The 13518-nt window shown below is 36.7% G+C and overlaps 1 protein-coding gene across 5 annotated transcripts in view; it reads left to right on the top strand.

The window, feature by feature from the left end:
- Positions 1 to 13518, top strand: part of SOX6 (SRY-box transcription factor 6) — a 507467-nt gene that overhangs the window by 277680 nt on the left and 216269 nt on the right. The gene's annotated exons all lie outside the window — the stretch shown is intronic.

Consider the following 13518-nt stretch of genomic DNA (forward strand, 5'->3'; position numbering starts at 1 on the left):
ACATACAGGATATATTATATAATACATTGTATACATACAGGATATATTATATAATACATTGTATCTTTTTTCTTTGCTAAGTGTAAAAAAAGGAAAGTTTGTTTAAAAAAGTAACAAAATAAAGTTAAAATGGTGAGATCAAGGTTTGATCTAGGTCAGGGTCATAGTTGGGGTCAAAGGTCATGATCAGGGTCAAAGGTCAGGGCCAGTGTATTTTAGGTAGATCTAAAGGAATTTTTAATTTTATTTTAATTTAGTATGTGTCGGTTAAGCTTGCCAATCGATCCATCTATAGCAGTTCCTGTATTGATCGCCTTGAATGTGTGGATGGTGGAATCCGATTTTAGCATCCGTGATTTTGTAGGTAGGATAACAAAAGCAAAATTTACTCTATTGAGGGGCTCATTTGAACTGGATGGACTTGTGTTTTTTTTTTTTTTTTTTTAGCCCCATTGTCTATAACTATAGTTTCTGGGCTGTACTAGAGGTGCAAACAACAAGTAACACATGTAGTATCACTGCGATCGTCAGGAGGGAGGGAGAGAATTTATTTTGGGTTGTTCTTTGGTTGTAGGTCATATAGTAATATCAAAAAATATAAAGCTACATTTTAAAAATTATTTTATTTTATTTTATTTTTTTTTACTATTTTGTGTCTCGATTTCGATAATAAAAACAAATCAGGAGATATCCATTCCTATTGATCACCAAGTGAAGGCCCAGCTTGTCCTTCGTGTATCAATCCCCCCCCAGATGTGACGATATGTACATGTCAAAGTTGCAACATTGAGATTTGTTTTTCCCGTTGTCATGAAGGGGTTAAGCACACAATAGAAAGAGGATAAGATACTTTGTATCTGAATGTCCGAAAATAAATCTCACTACAAACGTTTCTTTTCCTGAGTTGATCCTCCAGTTCTTTTATTGGATTTCCACATTTGGGGGGTGGGGGAGGGAATGAACTTGTTCTGTCGCTGCAGAAAAATAATCTGATAATTTCATAACTAAGATTTTGTTATTTTTTCCTATAAAACAGAAGAATATGGTGGAGTCCGCGGTAAATAAACGCATTTGCGTTGGGTATTTCCTAATAAACGGGGCGATATGAATGAGGCCATACAGGGAGGTAATTCTTCCACCAATAGAGAGATTGGAGAGCAAGTCCTGCGTTTTTTTGTGTTTTTTTACTCCGCGCGGTCGGGCTGCGTTTAATTCTTAGCTCTCTCTGCGTATTACAAGTCGCCCATCATTTAAATATTTTAATGTTTTTTAATTAATTTGCAGAATTCAGATTTTTATCCCCAGACGTAATTAATGAAGTCTTTCTGTATTGTTCACTCGCTGGGAGTTCTGGATTTGGCGATCTTCTACGACGTCAATTAACCGGAGCACCAGAAGTTAGCGCAATTTCCGCCGCCTTCTAGACCAGAGCGTCCACATTACAAATAAATCCATTTCACACGATGGCGACATCCCCGAGCGCGGTGAGCGTCTGACGCAGCGTGGAATATCCGCCTTTCCCCTCCGCGTTTAGTGCCGCGCTTTACTAATCCGGTTAACTCCTTTGTGCCCGCAGCCTCCGTTATTACTGCTAATATTGTTATCATTAAGGCCCATCGGATCGCCGTTCTTGGCAGCGTGCAGAAAAACACACACATACTAATAATATTCATACACACTTCATAAATAATTCACCGCGGACTGAGACAACACGCCGGCCCCGTTCTACTGGCGGAATGTGCGCAAATTCGCTCAGATGGAAATTAATAAATAAATATTGAATGCTCATTTAGCTGTTTTCTGAGGTCACCACCTAATAAAATGTCCCAGAACAGACAACCAGAGGAGCTTACACTCTAATGTCCCCCCTATAGTCACACACTATTATTATTATAAATTTATATAGCTCTGACATATACCGCAGTGCTGTACAGAGATCACTGAGTCGAACACATCAGTCTCTCTACAGAGGAGCTTACACTCTAATGTCCCCTCCCCCACAGTCACATCAGTCTCCGTACAGAGGAGCTTACACTCTAATGTCCCCTCCCCCACAGTCACATCAGTCTCTATACAGAGGAGCTTACACTCTAATGCCCCCCCCCCCCCCTCCCCCACAGTCACATCAGTCTCTATACAGAGGAGCTTACGCTCTAATGTCCCCTCCCCCCACAGTCACATCAGTCTCTATACAGAGGAGCTTACACTCTAATGTCCCCTCCCCCCACAGTCACATCAGTCTCTGTACAGAGGAGCTTACACTCTAATGTCCCCCCCCACAGTCACATCAGTCTCTGTACAGAGGAGCTTACACTCTAATGTCCCCTCCTCCCACAGTCACACACTATTATTATTATTATACATTTATATAGCTCTGACATATACCGCAGTGCTGTACAGAGATCACTGAGCCAATCACATCAGTCTCTGTACAGAGGAGCTTACACTCTAATGTCCCCTCCCCCACAGTCACATCAGTCTCCGTACAGTGGAGCTTACACTCTAATGTCCCCTCCTCCCACAGTCACACACTATTATTATTATTATACATGTATATAGCTCTGACATATACCACAGTGCTGTACAGAGATCACTGATCCAGTCACATCAGTCTCTGTACAGAGGAGCTTACACTCTAATGTCCCCTCCCCCACAGTCACATCAGTCTCTGTACCAGAGGAGCTTACACTCTAATGTCCCCTCCCCCCACAGTCACATCAGTCTCTGTACAGAGGAGCTTACACTCTAATGTCCCCTCCCCCCACAGTCACCTCAGTCTCTGTACAGAGGAGCTTACACTCTAATGTCCCCTCCCCCACAGTCACATCAGTCTCTGTACAGAGGAGCTTACACTCTAATGTCCCCCCACAGTTCTATGTTGGTGTGCCCCCTTTAGTGGTGGATTGTGCTTTTATTTTTGATACGATTGTCTAACTTTTGTAAATTCTTTTTGTTACTTTTTTTGTTTAATAATTGTTGCAAAATGTTTCAAAAACATAACTTGCCCTCCCGGATGCGTTTCGTCCCTTTGGTCTTCAGCTTGCCATCATTGCTGGGTGGGGAACGTCATTGAGGTGCAACAATTTGTACAGAAAGCTGATTGGTTAGGGGGAATTTTGGGAAGTTTGGCATCATCATTATCTGTAGATTTATTATACAGAAGCCTCTAGAGCGATCGCTATTGTGCCGGTACAGATGAACGCGCGCTCGGCCATGGTCAGCCCAGTCTGTGGTCAGCGCCGCTGCTCAGGGAACACGCTTACATAGCGGGCGTTGGATGGAGAATTTCCAAGGGCGGGGCAGAGAATTCTCGCCGCCCTGTAATAGCTGTGACTGATTTGTGGGCGTGGCGTCTTGTGCCAGACGTTACGTCGGTCCAACAAATGACCTTTTAAGGATGGAAATTATACAAAAACACCCAAAAACTTTCTGCACATCTCCGCCACGAGCCTTCTCCTCTCTGTGGTGGGTTCAAGGTTTTTTTGTTTTTTTTTTTAGTTTTTTTTTACTGAACCCGAATTGTTAAGTAGCTACGCGGCGGACAATGAGCGGCGCAACTCATCTGATCTTGTTTGTGGGCTTCACCGCACCGATTCCAAACGGCTCATCAGAAATAGTTCAGTCATTAGACGTCGGAACATGAAGGCGCCATCATTATTTTCATTGATACGGTTGATATAAATAGAGACGGTTTCGCCGCGCCACTTTATTAAGTCTTTAAAAGTCAAAGCTGATTTGAAATAATAAGGGCTGGCATTCGCGGCTTTGATGTGCGGCGCTTCCACTATTACATTTAGGTTTCTTCGTTTTTTGTGCGTTCCGAGTGTATAAAACATAAAACACGCAGGAGCAAAACATGCACGCGGGCTTTCGCCGCCGGTAATGAGAGTGATGTTTAGACTAATGACTGTTCTCCAGACTATCCGCAGACAACATCGGAAGACGATTTTTTCGAAAGGTTAATCCTGGCGTTTCCCAAAGTGCAGAAACCAAGGACGGTGCGCATCCTCGCCGCGGACAGTTCAGTGTGGGTTGAGGAATACCGTAAATGAGTACATTTTTGGGCATCTCTGAGTTATAACAGGTCCAAATTATTTAATTACCACTATTATGCCATTTTTGTTGTAAAAAAAAAAAAAAATACAAAAAAAAAATTCTGACCAGGAAACATTCTGGTTATTGTGGCTCGCGGAATATCGTAAATAACTGAGAACATTTTTTGGGGCAACTCTGGGTCAAAATGATTTAATTATAACAGTTATGCCATTATTGTCGTAGCAATAAATAAATAAGTTAAAAAAAATAAAAAAACAAAACCCCCAAAAAATTACAAAAACAAACAAAAATTCCTTACCAGATAACATACTTATGGGTTTTTGTGGTGTGCAGAATATCTTAAAAAACCAAGCAAAATTTTTGGGCCACCTCTGGGCTATAACAGGTCAAAATTATTTAATTATCATTGTTATTGTTATGCCATTATTGTCATAGCAAAAAAAAATAAATATATATATATATGTATAAAAAAAAATATTACAAAAACAAGCAAGAAATTCTTGCCAGACAACATTTGGGTCTTTGTGGCATGCAGAATATCGTAAATAACCAACCAAAATTTTGGGGCCATCTCTGGACTATAACAAGTCACAATTATTTAATTATCACAGTTATGCCATTATTGTCATAGCAAAAATAAATATATATATTACTAAAAAAAAAAGACTTTTGATTCATTGTGGGTAAATAGCGAAAATAATTTTTGGGGCAACTCTGAGTTGTAACAGGTCAAAGTGATTTAATTATCACCGTTATGCCATTATTGTCATAGCAAAAAAAAAATGAAACATAAAAAAAAAATTACAAAAATAATGAAAAACTCTGACAAAATAATATTTGGTTCATTCTGGGTTGGGGAACATTGTAAATGGCTGACAAAAATTTGGGAGCAACTCTAGGTTGCAACAGGCCCAAATTATTTAATCATCACCATTATATCATTATTGTCATAGGAAAAAAAATTTAAAAAAATAAAAATGAATTAAAAAAATTCTGACCAAATAATAATTGTTTCACTGTGGGTTGAGGAGTATTGCAAATTGCAGATAAGATTTTTGGGGCAACTCTGAGCAGGTCCACATTATTTATCAATGTTATGCCTTGATTGTTGTTGCAAAAAAAATATTTAAAAAAAACAAACAATTCTGCCCGAATAACATTTGATTCATTGTGGGTTGGAGAATATTGTAAATGGCTTTGGAAATTTGGGGGGGGGCAACTCTTGGTTATAAAAGGCCCAAGTGATTTAATTATCACCATGATGCCATTATTGTCATAGCAAAATAATAAAAATATTACTAAAAAATTCATAAAATTCTGGCCAAATAATGTCTGGTTATTGTGGGTTGGAGAACATTGCAAAAGGCCATTAGTGTCATAGCAAAATAATACAAATATTACAAAAAAAATTCAGAAAATTCTGACCAAATAATATTTGGTTCATTTTGGATTAAGGGACATTGTAAATGGATGAGAACATTTTTGGGGCAAATCTGGGTTATAACAGCTCCCAATTATTTCATTAGCACTGTTATGACATTATTGTCATTGCAAAATAAATAAATAAAACAAAAATAAAAAAAGACAAAAAAAATCTGACTGAATAACATTTGGGTCATTGTGGGTTTGGGAAATATCGTGGATAGCTGAGATAATTTTTGGACCAACTCTGGGTTATACCGGGTCCAAATTATTTCATTAACACTGTTATGACATTATTGTAACTGCAAAAAAAGATCTCTCTCATATATATATATATTTTAAAAAACTGACAAAAAATTCTGTCTAGAAAACATTTTTTTTAGCAGAAGCAGATGAACAATGAAATTTGATTTTTGATTTTTTTTTTTTTGCCACTTATATTTTTTTACAAAGTATTTTAATTCTGGAGAGATTGTTGTTTTGGAATAAAAAAAAAAAAGCTTGAATTTTTGTTCTTCACGTTTATGGATTGTGATAAGGCCTGAGAACACGGAGAGCCATCCTAATCTTGATTTTAAAACAATACATGAAAGAATGGAGGGAATCCAATCCATTGAGATGATGAGCGCGGGGGGGGGGGGGTGCGCTCCATGCATGCATTGCGGGGCGTTGCAGGTATGTCGGGATGGAGCTGGCTTGTATTAACACAGGAATGTTGGTGATAATCCACGCACGTTCCCAACGGGATTCCGATCATTCCTCCACTGATTGAATGCTGAGTGTCCGAATCTTAATGATTTTCAGCACCCTGGTTCTGCCCGGAGTTCTGGGGGTGCCCACCCCCCCTCCCTGCTCTCGTCTCCTGACCCCCCCGACCCCGCTCTTTGTGGATGACCTGACTTTTATAGGATTTATGGATCCCTCAGATCTCTCCTTTCCACCTGGGACCCACCTCCACCAATGTGGGAGTAATTACCACAACACATCATTTTAAATCATTTTTTAGTGAAAGCAGACCCTTCACTGGGGTGATAACAGGCTGGGTGTGCTGGACCTTGTGGTCCTCCAACCTTGGACCTTGTGGTCCTCCTCCAACCTTGGACCTTGTGGTCCTCCTCCAACCTTGGACCTTGTGGTCCTCCTCAAACCTTGGACCTTGTGGTCCTTCTCAAACCTTGGACCTTGTGGTCCTCCAACCTTGGACCTTGTGGTCCTCCTCCAACCTTGGACCTTGTGGTCCTCTAACCTTGGACCTTGTGGTCCTCCAACCTTGGACCTTGTGGTCCTCCAACCTTGGACCTTGTGGTCCTCCTCCAACCTTGGACCTTATGGTCCTCTAACCTTGGAGGTCCATCTGTTGTCCAAAACGTCTTCACTTGAAGGCCGCAAACTGTTACGTCAAACGTTTGAAGACTCGCCGACAACCCACCTGGGCTGGGATTGGACCCTTAGGCCAGGTTCACAGCTTGTGCGTGTCGGTGACGCATGCGGAATTGTGCGTAGAAACGCGTTGCCCTATAACAGATGCAGGTACTATTTGTTGTTCCTGCCGCCCCCACACACGCACATTTGCATTTTCGCACCTTGTGGTTCGGCACAGAGTGATTTTGGAATAGGATCGAGGACGTCTCTTCCGTGTTTCTGGCGCACAGGGTAGGGCGGCCTATTGAAATGATTGGGCGGCCCTACATGTGACGCGCCGTTACGCTGAATTGTTTGCGCTTTCTGGGTACGCCGCCCCTTTTCTTCTAAGGTCCAAGCACTACTGATACACTAAGAGAAGGCGGGGACACCCCAGAAGCTTGTCCAGGTTTGGGGCTCTAAGGCTAGGTTCACCCCGCACAGGCGCGACGGTACGTGACCGCGCGCGCCAATTCACGTACAACGTTCATAGGGCTGGTGAAAGTTTTATTGTTGGTCCAAATAGAAAAAACTATCAAAGACAGTTCTTGTTGCAGGTGTAATAATAATCGTCTTCATCCCGAATCTGCACATTTTTTCTTTTTTCCTAGAATTTGAAAGCTTTAAATATTGATTCGATTCCCAATATACACAATAGGGGAAGATTTACTAAGACTGGAGATGTAGTGTTATTATATTGTGGTTTTTTTGCACTATAGTGTGAAGTCTTCCCTTCCCCTATCCCCACCCCCCTCCCCCGCACCAATTTTTATTTTTTTTTTAAACACAAATTAATTTTTAATTTTTTTATTTTCAATTTAATTATTTATATAATTAAAATCGTATTATCGAAATAATATATAATCATGAATTTAATTTATTTTGGTGATGTTTACCTGTGCTTTAAATAGACCGCATTAACATTTTTAAATTTTGGGTCTGCATAAAAATAGAAGATTCTATAAAGTGCCAAATTTTATATATATATATACACATACACAGGTATATACTGGGAGAGATTTATTAAAACTGGTGCAGACAGAATCTGGTGCAGCTGTACATAGTAACCAATAAGCTTCCAGGTTTTATTGTCAAAGCTTAATTAAATAAGCTGAAGTTTGAAAAAAAAAAAGCAGCTGATTGGCTCCCTCTGCACCAGATTCTGTGTGCTTCAGTTTTAGTAAATCTCCCCCCAGTATATAAATATATATAATTGGTACTTTAGAGGATCTTCATCTTTACACAGACCGAAAATTTTATTTATGCTTTTAACGGTTTACTGCAATCTCAAAAATGATAGGGCAAACATCACCATATAAATAAATAAATAAATTATTATAATAATAATAAAAAAAAAAAAATTATATTTAAAAAATAAGAAAAACCATTGGTGCGGGGGGGTCAGGGGAAGGGAAGACTTCACACTACAGCACATTAAAAACACTATATGCGGACTATAAAAGCACATGGCATGTTTTTGTGTATTTTTTTAGTACATTTTTAATGCATTGCACTAAATTCCAGCGCAGCGCATGTTTTTAATGCACTTTTGATGCCTTTCCATTGATTTCTTTGGAAGGTGTTTTTTTTTTATTTTTTTGGTACGCTTTTTTACACGGCGCACAAAAGATGCTGCACGCCGGACGAGAAATACTTTGGACGCGCTTCTGTTGCGCTAGAAAGCCTTCTAGCGTGGAAAAAAAATTGCACAGGTGTGAACAGGGCCCTAAGGCTTCCATTGCAGAAGAACAGAAGACCCTGCGAGGCCTTACGCTGCTCTGCACTTTTTTTTTTTTTTTTTGCATTATTTTTGTACATCTTTAAATTTTTATTCATTTTTAATTTTTTTGTATATTTTTGTAACAAATTAAAACTTAATTAAAAACTAAATGGTAAACATTTGTCGCGCATATTTGCTGATCAGTCTTCGAATGGATCAAAGAAGGTTTTTTTTTTTTTGTTTGTTTTTTGTCTCCTCTGATTTTTGTCACTTCTATTTCGCAAAGCACAGACAGCGATATATTTATATCGTATAAGATTGTCATAAAAGAATAATAATTTACTAAAGACAGATTTAAATACAATGATGTAAGTGGCCTTCTAGAGTCTGTTGGTTTGGAGAAATCAAGAATCCAGTGATCCCCCCCCCCCCCCCCCCCGGAAGTGTGAACCCCTACGTCTGAATTTTTTTTTTTTTTTTTATTGTTTTACATTTGAAAAAAAAAAAAAAAGTTCTGTCCTTGCTAGTTTGCGGCCTGCAGTAATGCCAAAATCCTGTCACTGACAGCGGCTTCCGCTTGTGAGTTGTGGCAGCAGTTAGCCGCCTTGTCATGGAGCCAGCGCAGGATCCTTTGGAAACCTGCAGAGCTTCTTGGACCTCACGACAAAAACTTTGAGTACTGCCAACTGCGCGCTTCCCCTTTAAGGTGGCTGATAAACTCGGCAGCCGGCGTATGTAGAGAAAAGCATTCCTGCAGCACAGAACTCAGCTTGTGAAAATATGTACAGTAAACAGGCGCCATAGACGAGGTCTTCCTGCAGTAGCTCGCAAAAAAAAAAAAAAAATCAAATAACTGTTTGCTCTGCAAAAAAATATACCAAGAAAGTATGCTAGATACGTTTGTTTAATATTGTGCAATCACTAAATTGTATTTTTTTTTTTTTAATTATAAAAAAATCCTAACTGTTGGGACATGCTATACTTTTAGAAACAAAGATTAATTGATATGTAAACAGTTACTTTTTGATACTTTTTTTTAAAATAATCCTAACATTATTACAATATTGACTTAGAGTGTAAAATGTTATATTTTTTTTGTACATTTTAGAATATAATGTACATCTCTATGTTTTTTTAATGTGATTTATTTTTTATGTGAAATTCTATATATATATATATATATATATTTTTTTTTTAACATTTTAGAATTTGGTGGGAAAAAAAATCAGCAAATTTAAGAGAAAATAATGAGTGCTTTTATTTTCGAGCATGTGACTTAACGCCTCCAGCCAATACTTTATTTTGCGACCAGATGACTGGATTGTTTTAATGGAAGGCGAGACGCCTCATTAGATGATGATATCCCTTTACAGGACAAATTATTGTGTTCTATCGAGTAATTGGCGGTTGTATTAAGAATCTTCTGTTATCGGGCCAGAGCCTATAAAAAAAAAAAAAAAATAATATATGCTCCTAATTGTTTAAAATTAGATTCTTTGTTTTTATTGCATAACAAGTATTTTGATACCCTTCCGCCGCAACTTGCAGCTTCTTAATTTCTCTGCGCTCGCTGAAAGATGTAATTAGTAAATAAATTGCCTTTTCTGCTCAAATATTACCCAAAAACATTTTCAAGCTGTGTTGTCTTTCCAGCAAAACTTGTGCAAATGTAATGCAATTACAACCTACTTAGTGATTCTGTGGTTGCAAATACGGCCTTGAAAATCTGAAAGCAGCAATCAGCCAAGTGGCGGAGCACGCGGGGAATCAAGTTGTACGGCGTAGCGCACGGCAGCGGGGCGCAAAAAACGTATCTCCACCAGCTAGCCTGCCGTGATTTCAACGTTCCCTTTTTTTTTTTTTTTTTTAAACACCAAAAAACAGAAGTGTTAAAAAAAAAATATGACTGCGGATCAGTAAGTGACGAGGAAAGCTGCAGCCTCTGATGCATTTAAAGGACGTCTTGAGCGTGCGGAGCCCGCAGTTAGTGAGAGCGATCGCTTCTCCTTCCTTAAAACAAGGTGACGTTTGTCTCATTTGAATAACGGCCAAGCCGCTCTTTGATACGGATGTCGCGCAGTCTTCGATCTCCTCATTTCATTGCATCTTTTTATTTTTTTTTTCTTCCTCTGCTTATGAATTTAAAAAAAATGTATCCCCTTTTTTTTTTTTTTCTTTTACTTTGTAACTAATAACTGTTTGCAGATCCGGGGTGGTTACATAATTACTTCTTGTTTCTGTTAATATCATTTTTTTTTTTTTATGTTGTTGGGAAATGTAGATGCAGTTAATAACTCATTTTATTTTTATGCTCTGGTATGGCTGTTGCTGATCCTTGATTCTTTGGATTACAGTTTTTTTTTTTTTTTTTTGCATTACAATAACTTTAATTCTTTAGAAAGTCACAGCTTTGGCATATGTCACAAACTATATTATTTTTATTTAGTCAACTATTATTAATAATAATATTATTACAATAACTGTAATTTTATATAAATGTATAGTTTTAGCATATGTCACAAGCTGTATTATTATTTTATTACAATTTATTATTGTAAGTGTACTGTCTGCCCTCAGGTTGCAAAGTGTTGAGCAAACTGTTGGCGCTATATAAACTCTGTATAATAATAATAATAATTATTATTATTACAATAACTGTAACTCTATATAAACGTATAGACTTGGCATAGGTCACAAGGTGTATTATTTATTTTTTACAATTTGTTATTATTATTATAACTGTACTGTCTTCCCTCAGGTTGTAAAGCACTGCGCAAACTGTTGGTGCTATATAAATCATGTATAATAATAATAATTATTACAATAACTGTAACTCTATATAAATGTATAGTCTTGGCGTATGTGACAAGCTGTATTATTTTTTTAATTACAATTTATTAATATTATTGTAAGTGTACTGTCTGCCCTCACAGGTTGTAAAGCGTTGCGCAAACTGTTGGTGCTATATAAATCCTGTATAATAATAATAATATTCATTATTATTATTATTATTACAATAACTGAAACTCTATATAAATGTATAGTCTTGATGTAGGTCACAAGGTGTATTATTTTTTAATTACAATTTATTAATATTATTGTAAGTGTACTGTCTGCCCTCACTTTGTAAAGCGCTGCGCAAACTGTTGGCGCCATATAAATCCTGTATAATAATAATAATCATTATTATTATTATTACAATAACTGAAACTCTATGTAAACGTATAGCCTTGTTGTAGATTACAAGGTGTATTATTTTTTATTACAATTTATTATTATTATTATAACTGTGCTGTCTGCCCTTAGGTTGTAAAGCCCTGTACAAACTGTTTGCTCTATAAAAATCCTTTATAATAATAATTATTATTATTACAATAACTGTAATTCTATATAAATTTATAGTTTTGGCGTATGTCACAAGCTGTATTATTTTTTAAGTACAATTTATTATTATTATTGTAAGTGTACTGTCTGCCCTCAGGTTGTAAAGCGCTGCACAAACTGCTGGCGCTATATAAATCCTGCATAATAATAATTATTATTAATATTACAATAACTTTAATTCTATATAAATGTAGAGTTTTGGTGTATGGCACAAGCTGTATTATTTTTTATTACCATTTATTATTTTTATTATTAGGAACAGGACAATTGGAATGTTCTATGTAAGAGCTGGGATTTTTTTTTGTTTAGGTGCCAATAACTCAAATCATAATCATATAATAAAATTCAATAGTTTTATTCATGGCTTTTGTTATAACACAAGAAAACATGTATCAATTCTTAAAAAAAAAAAAAACATGAAGATAATTCATGTTAAATATCCACATAGTAGATTCATTGCAGTTGCTAGTCCTGGTGTAGCAATCCCAACATGTTTCGCCATTTTGATGGGCTTCCTCAGGGGATATGCACCACCACACTTGGACAGGTAAATCACATAAAAAATTGTAAGTAATATATACATAGAAATTATACTTTCAAGAATAAAGACATTTGACAACAATTATGTTCATAAATGCACCACCATGCCTGGACAGGTAAATCATGTACAAAATTGTAAATAATATATACATGGAAATTATACATTCAAGAATAAAGAAATTTGACAACAATTATGTTCAAAAGGTAATTTTGTAATGTTGAAACTGTTGAATTTTCACCTCCCCCTCCTTTTTTTCTTTTTCTTTATGAATATTAATGTATTTCCATGACCTCTTAAATTGTATTTATTGTATAAATTGTATACAATGTTGTAATTTATATTCTTAACATTAATAAAAAAAATGTATAAAAAAAAAAAAAAAAAAAAAGAAACTATTGAATTTTAATTTATGATTCTGATTTGAGTTATCGGCACCTCAAAAATTCCAGCTACATAGAGAATTCCAAGTGTCCTGTTCCTATACATTTTGGGATGCGGTGCCCTTGAGATTTCCTCTGGCCATCTTGTCCAATTTTTTTATTATTATTATACAAATTATTATTATTATTATTTTTTTTTTTTCTTACTGCAATTTTTCTGTGGAAAAATAATTCTGATATTTTCTTTGCTATAAAAAAGAAGTCAACTTTAAAAAAAAGAAAAAAAATAGAGGCCTAAAAACCTAAAACATCATCACTTTTTTTTTTTCTCAGCAAGGCCAATGAAGCAGTGATTAATCATACAGCCTCTTTCTATATAAATAAAAACTTGATGACAGCCAATGTTTAAACATTTCCACCGATCTCGTTGTTTGGTGTAAAAGTGAGAAATTTCGCTCGTCTTTTGCGTATTGTGGTTCTTTATTTCCTGTGTTGTTTTTTTTTTTTTTTTCGTTGTGCAGACTTTTCCACCCGGTAGACCTTCTGCTGCAAAGTCACTAATTAAGACCTAAGATGTGAGATATGCTAATGAAGCATTTGATTTTCGGCGTATG

This window comes from Aquarana catesbeiana, linkage group LG11, assembly GCF_042186555.1.
Source record: "Aquarana catesbeiana isolate 2022-GZ linkage group LG11, ASM4218655v1, whole genome shotgun sequence".
Classification (NCBI taxonomy): Eukaryota; Metazoa; Chordata; class Amphibia; order Anura; family Ranidae; genus Aquarana; species Aquarana catesbeiana.